Below are 7,709 nucleotides of genomic sequence, written 5' to 3'. Positions count from 1 at the left end.
CAATAGTCTGCAAGCATTGATGGGCTCCATTTGCCCTGATAGCGTTTCTCCATTGTTGCAATGTCCTGGTGAAATCGGTTGCCGTGCTCGTCGCTCACTGCTCTGCAGTTCGGTGGAAAAAAATCCAGATGAGAGTGCAAAAAATGTATCTTTAGTGACATGTTGCAACCAAGGCTTTTGTATACCTTGAGGAGGTTTTCCACCAACAACCTGTAGTTGTCTGCCTTGTTGTTTCCGAGAAAATGTATTGCCACTAACTGGAAGGCTTTCCATGCCATCTTTTCCTTGCCACGCAGTCCATGGTCAAATGCATCATCTCGAAGAAGTTCACGAATCTGAGGACCAACAAAGACCCCTTCCTTTAGCTTAGCTTCACTTAACCTTGGAAATTTTCCACGGAGGTACTTGAAAGCTGCTTGTGTTTTGTCAATGGCCTTGACAAAGTTCTTCATCAGACCCAGCTTGATGTGGAAAGGTGGTAACAAAATCTTCCTTGATTCAACAAGTGGTGGATGCTGAACACTTTTCCTCCCAGGCTCCAATGACTGTCGGAGTGGCCAATCTTTCTTGATGTAGTGGGAATCTCTTGCACGACTATCCCATTCGCAGAGAAAACAGCAGTACTTTGTGTATCCAGTCTGCAGACCAAGCAAGAGAGCAACAACCTTCAAATCGCCACAAAGCTGCCACTGATGTTGGTCATAGTTTACGCACCTCAAAAGTTGTTTCATGTTGTCATAGGTTTCCTTCATATGGACTGCATGACCAACTGGAATTGATGTCAAAACATTGCCATTATGCAGTAAAACAGCTTTAAGACTCGTCTTCGATGAATCAATGAACAGTCTCCACTCATCTGGATCGTGAACGATGTTGAGGGCTGCCATGACACCATCGATGTTGTTGCAGGCTACAAGCTCACCTTCCATGAAGAAGAATGGGACAAGATCCTTTTGACGGTCACGGAACATGGAAACCCTAACATCACCTGCCAGGAGATTCCACTGCTGTAGTCTGGAGCCCAACAGTTCTGCCTTACTCTTGCGTAGTTCCAAATCCCTGACAAGGTCATTCAGTTCACCTTGTGTTATGAGGTGTGGTTCAGAGGAGAAGGATGGGAGAAAATGTGGGTCCTGTGGCATTGATGGTTCAGGACCAGAAGTTTCATCCTCTTCCTCTTCCTCATCTGACTCAAGTGAGAATGATTCTGGTGCATCAGGAACCGGCAGTCCTTCTCCGTGGGGTGTGGGGATGTATCATCCCTACACCAACCTAATGGAAAGTTCCATGAGGAGGTAAGGGTCACGATGGGACACTTGCCAGGCAACGGCTCATGGCCTTATGTAAGGCCCCCGGTGGTCTAGGGATTATATAAGATGAGGTAAACAAGGTAATAAATCATGGCCTTATGTAAGCCCCCTAGTGGTCTAGGGATTATATAAGATGAGGTAAACAAGGTGATAAATCATGGCCTTATGTAAGGAGCGGTTGAACCAATCGGTGTGGGGCTATACATGTGATAAACACATGATTCTCCTTCTTGTCCAAGCCGTAGATGTGTGATTATAGCCTAATTGTGTTATGTAATGTTAAGAAAAACTATAAAAGAAAGCTTGTAATAAACAGGATTGGATTCAGCTTGCAACCACATTGGTCGTGTGCTTTATCCGCTCCGCATGGAACCCCACAGTGGGGTACTGGACGTATAGCTGATGGAATGTTTGGATAATGCACAGTCCACTTTTTCTTCTTTGACACACCTTTCCCAACTGGAGGCACCATGCAGAAGGAACAATTGCTGGTATGATCTGTTGGCTCTCTCCAAATCATTGGCACTGCAAAAGGCATAGATTTCCTTTTCCTGTTCAACCACTGGTGAAGATTTGTTGCACAAGTGTTGCAGCTTATGTGTGGGGCCCACCTCTTGTCCTGATCTCCAATTTTGCAGCCAAAATAAAGGTGATAGGCTTTCTTAACCATAGTGGTTATACTGCGCTTTTGTGATGCAAAAGTCACTTCACCACAAACATAGCAGAAGTTATCTGCACTGTTCACACAAGTACGAGGCATCTCTGCTCACTTTGATTTTGCAAAGGGACACATTTCTGTTTAGCCAAACACTGACAAATAAGAGAGCACGACACTGTATGATTTCTAGAGCTGATATAGGGCAATTTGTTCAGCAGAGTGATGTAAGCTTCGTTGTGATTGCATCATCCATGACTTCTAGGAATAACATGATGCAATTCATATCATGGATGACGCAATACCAGCTTCAGATTGCATCATTCATTGTTTTGCCTAAAAAGCACGTACTGTCCAAACCCAGTCATAGATTTATTCATAGATCCAGTCAAAGATGTATTTTAGTCATTTCTGGTTTAAATTGAGATCCCTTCCCTTTATAACTCACTTATCCTCTGACATTCCCAAGTCAAGGGTCGCATATACTGACCCAATAGCATATCTTGAAAACTAGAGCCAATCAACAATTTTAAGCATCATTTTCGTTCTCAGTGACCAGAATTAGTAAAGTTTGACTACATTTATTTCAGAAGCATTTTGGCTGTAGAGCAGTGTTTATTTGCATGATTTCTGCATGTTCCCTACTTCATGGCATCTTCTGTGGCTGATCAGAAGTCCATCGGAGTAGGACATGAGCAAGAACTGCAGCATCAGGATTCTTTTATAAAGTAAGTAGTTCATGGGAAATTTTGACATTTGCAAATTAGTTTCTTTTCTGAATCTGAAGGGAAAGCTGAACTATCAAATTCATTGGCACCAATGTTCTGAATGGGAAACGTCAAAATGCAAAAAGAAAGATTGAATTGAAATGATTTGACAAATTGAGATGCTGGGGTTTCTTTTATTTGAATTAAGAGGAGTACTTGTGGCACCTTAGAGACTAACGCATTTATTTGAGCATAAGCTTTCATGGGCTACAGCCCACTTCATCAGATTAATGCATCCGATGAAGTGGGCTGTAGCCCACAAAAGCTTATGTTCAAATAAATTTGTTAGTCTCTAAGGTGCCACAAGTACTCCTGTTCTTTTTGCGGATACAGACTAACTCTGCTACTCTGAAACCTATATTAGAACTGACATTTCAGTGTTTCATTTTGAAATGTCAACTTTTCTCCTGATCAGAAAAATCAAACAAGGTGTGGAAATCAACATCGCCCCATGGAAAATGTCCCTGTTGACTAAGCTACATTTCATGGTAGGAATTATTTTTATTCAAAAAATATCAATCCTTGTGACATTTCCTCGTGAGGCACCTCACAACCACCCACGCTTAGAGTGAATAATCTTATCTGTGCCTGCCAGTGGTCAGTTCCCCAACACCACCTGCCTCTGGAAACACAATCACTAGCGTTCAGGCATCCACAGGCCCTGCTGTCTCTTAACAATCAGCGCACTCCAACGTCTGTGTCCTCTGAGCGTTTCCCTGCAATGTCCACCCCCAGATCCACTGGACACTCTCAGAATTCCCTGATTCTCTGCTCTCAAAGGAACACTCCAGCTTACCAGTATACCAAAGAATACAGTTCCACTCAGCACATCAGCTCTTGGGTTTGTTTATAGAGAAATCAAGTCTAAGTTTGCTTAACAAAAGAACAGAGATTCAAATGACAGCCAGTAGAGAGTGTTAACCAAAGGGTTACATAGCAAACAAAATAATAACACTCAAACGAGAGCCTAAATTGAACTACCCTATGTCATAACTATAAAGGCAAGGGTAACAGCCCTCCTGTGTACAATACTATAAACCCTCCTGGCCAGAGACACCAAAATCCTTTTACCTGTAAAGGGTTAAGAAGCTCAGGTAACCTGGCTGACACCTGACCCAAAGGACCAATAAGGAGACAAGATACATTCAAATCTTGGTGGGGGGAAGGCTTTTGTTTGTGCTCTTTGTTTTGGGGGTTGTCAGCTCTTGGGACAAAGAGGGACCAGACATCAATCCATGCTCTCCATATCTTTCTGAACAAGTCTCTCATATTTCAAACTTGTAAGTAAACAGCCAGGGAAGGCGTGTTAGTTTTATCTTTTTCTCAACTTGTAAATGTTCCTTTTGCTAAGAGGATTTTACTTCTGTTTGCTGTAACTTTGAACTTAAGGCTAGAGGGGGTTCCTCTGGGCTCTTTAAATTGGATTACCCTGTAAAGTTATTTTCCATCCTGATTTTACAGAGATGATTTTTACCTTTCTTTCTTTAATTAAAAGCCTTCTTTTTAAGAACCTGATTGATTTTTCCTTGTTCTAAGATCCAAGGGGATTGATCTGGACTCACCAGGAATTGGTGGCGGGAAAGGGAAGGAGGGGGGGAATGATTCATTCCTCCTTGTTTTAATATCCAAGGGGTTTTGGATCAGTGTTCACCAGGGAATTGGTGGAGGAGTCTCAAGGCTACCCAGGGAAGGGAGATAGCACATTGGGAGTGGTGGCAGCAAAAGCAGATCTAATCTGGTAGAGAAGCTTAGAGGTTTTCATGCAGGTCTCTACATCTGTACCCTAAAGTTCAGAGTGGGGAAGGAACCTTGACACCTCACTATTGCCGTGTCATATAGAGCTAAAGCTCACCCCAAATCCTTGCAGCTTGGCGCTGGTCTTCCATTCATGAGACACACGACTCTGTCCTTTTGCTGACCTGGAAAGATGCACAGTTTGTCTCTGTCCCTACAGTTACAGTCCAAAAATCCGTTGTCTGCACTTGCAAACAGGGTACTTGTGTTTGCCTGCCTAGAATCACCACTGGAGGCTTTGCAATCAGTTGATTAGCATTTGGCTCAGACTGTAAATAGGTGACCTTTATGCACCATGCAATATCCAGTTTATGTGCAGACAGACAGATAAATTAACATCCCTTAGCGGGAAGAAACCTTTTGGAGATCGGTCCCAAGTGTCAGACCTTAAGAGGGTAATTGTCAGTATATATCCAGAACGCCTCACATTTTCCATACATATATTTCACAGTGATTATGATGACCAATGTGTCACAGACTTTCAATACATTCCTTATACGGTGCCTTTGGTGAACTAGTATGTAGACACCAGACCAGGGGATCTCTGTAACCAGACCCCTGTGTCCTTTGCCAGTTGGCACCAACCGGACCTTTACTCTTAGGTCTGTGCATCCCATCCACCCAGTTCAGGGCTGAGCAAAGTCTTCCTCGTTGTTTGGCCAGTGCTAGTTTCGTTTCCGCTAAATGGAAATCTTAGACATGGTTCCAACCAACACCGCAAGTTCAAAACCCTCTGGAACTGAGAAAAGAAGTTTTGCAGATAGGTCTGCCATTGATAGTGGGCGAATCCAAAATCTGTGAACTTTATATTTCAATTATTTACAAAATTTTCTCTCTTTCCTTCAGAGATGGAAGATGCTGAAGAACTGATATGGGAAAATTACACTGTGGTGACTGAATTTATACTCCAGGGATTTTCAGATCTCCAGGAGCTACCTGCCATCCTGCTGTTTGTTGTAGTGTTAGTTATGTACATAGTAACTATGATGGGAAACAGCCTCATCATTATGCTCATATTGGCTTACCCTCCTCTTTACACCCCCATGTATTTTTTCCTCAGGAACCTGTCCTTCCTGGAGATCTGCTACACCTCAGTCACCATCCCCAAGATGCTGGTGAATTTGCTGGTGGAGCTGAGAACCATCTCCTACTTGGGATGCATTGTACAGATGTGCTTCTTTTCCCTTCTAGGAACCACTGAGTGCTTGCTCCTGGCTGCCATGGCGTATGACCGGTTCGTGGCCATATGCCACCCCTTGTGTTATGTGCTCGCGATGAACAGGAGGGTGTGTGGGTGGCTGGTGGCTGGCTCGTGGCTGGGTGGGGTCGCTGTGGCACTGATACAGACTGCTCTGATAGCCAAGGTGCCATTCTGTGGGTCTAATGCCATCGATCACTTCTGCGACATCGTGCCCCTGATACAGTTGGCTTGTGGTGATACCTCTGTGAATTGGATCGAGGTCCTTGCGGAGACCACCTTTGTGGTGATGGTACCCTTTGGGATGATCCTAGTCTCCTACGTCTGCATCATCTCCACCATCCTGAGGATGCCCTCGGCTGAGGGTGGGGCAAAGCCTTCTCCACCTGCTCCTCACACCTCATGGGGGTTTCCTTGTTCTATGGGACATGCTGCATGATGTATTTAAGCCCCACCTCCAGCAACTCACTTGGAACTGACAAACTGCTCTCCCTGCTGTATACAATGGTTACACCAATGCTAAATCCCATTATTTACAGCCTGAGAAACAAAGAAGTGAAAGGGGCCCTGAGGAACTTCCTGGGCAGAAAAAAATTTGCACCTCAACTATGAAAAAAAAATCCATGTTTGTTTCTGGTAATGAGGGAACATTGTTGTTGCTTATTGTGGACTCATGCTCATAACCTGCAGTGCCTAAATTAAACAATTTATTACAATAACCCTGTGCCCATTTTCTCTTTGCATTCACACACAAATGAGATAGGTGCTCTTGACATGAGAGAGAAAGGAGTAGGATAGATAGAGAGTATATGGGGCACCTGGCATTGTCCACTGTCAGAGGACAGGATACTGGGCTAGATGGACCTTTGGTCTGACCCAGTATGGTCATTCTTATATTCTTTTGATAGCTAGATAAGATGGATGGTATTGTTGAGCAACCTTAACTCTGCGTTAACAAAGTTTTTGGATGGTAAATTTCCCTATTTTTTTGAGGATCTAGTGGCAGTGAGGGGATGGGGGGAAATAATTGGATTGCAACTATGAGGGTGAACAAAGAGGTTTCTTGGAAAAAAATTCACAGTCAGCTACCAACTCTGCCCCTCTTACTGCCCCTCCTAACCCATAGCGGGTTAGGAGGGTCCATCGGGATGGGAGGAAAGAAGATGGTAAGCTATGGGCTGTGAGGAGCACATCTGCCATCTGGAGTTAACAAGGGGGAAGGGAGGGGAAACCCCAGACCCCATACTCCACTTCAGGGTCTCATGTGGATGGGAGGGGCTCTCCCCACCCCTCTTCAGCATGGGAGGATCTCAGAGGTGTGAAGTGGCCCATTTGTCTCAATGGGATATTCTCAGCTGATTCAGAGCACACAGTGGCTCTGGGAGATGTGAAGTGACTTATTCATCTCAACAGGTGGTCTCCATTTCAAAGTCTGCCACAGCCCAGGTGATGGAATACCAGTTTTCAAGACCACTGTGCTGTTAAAATGTGTGTCTGGTTTAGAACAACATGAGTATTAAGATCAGCTCACTGGATGGGGGGGTTGTATCTGATGAACCCCTTGACCAAATGACTCAAAATTTGTATCAGAACGTATACCCCTACCCCTGTTGTGGCATAGCACTCTCCCAAATAATCTCACTATGCCTGCGGATTTTAGAGCTGTTGGAACATTAAAAAGATGCTCATATTGTAGATGGCTGCATATTGCGAACCTCTGGATCAAATGACTCCAAATTTTCTACCACAAACTCTACCCCAGCACCGGTTCCAGCCTACCAACTTTGAAGAAAAAATTCCTCATGCATAGAATCATAGATTGGAAGGGACTCGAGAGGTCATCTGGTCCAGTCTCCTGCACTCATGGCAGGATTAAGTATTATCTAGACCATTACTGACAGATGTCTGACCAACCTGTTCTTAAAAACCCCCAATGATGCAGATTCCACAACCTCCCTAGGCAATTTATTCCAGTGTTTAACCAC

The 7,709-nt window shown here is 44.1% G+C and overlaps 1 pseudogene; it reads left to right on the top strand.

The window, feature by feature from the left end:
• The first annotated feature begins 5,479 nt into the window (after nucleotides 1-5,479).
• LOC101937885 (olfactory receptor 10A7-like) lies at nucleotides 5,480-6,336 on the top strand (annotated as a pseudogene).
• Nucleotides 6,337-7,709: the final 1,373 nt, after the last annotated feature.

Source organism: Chrysemys picta, chromosome 13, assembly GCF_011386835.1.
Source record: "Chrysemys picta bellii isolate R12L10 chromosome 13, ASM1138683v2, whole genome shotgun sequence".
NCBI classification, from domain to species: Eukaryota; Metazoa; Chordata; order Testudines; family Emydidae; genus Chrysemys; species Chrysemys picta.
The sequence above is the reverse complement of the archived record's forward strand: the minus strand, read 5'-3'. Positions and strand labels throughout refer to the sequence as shown.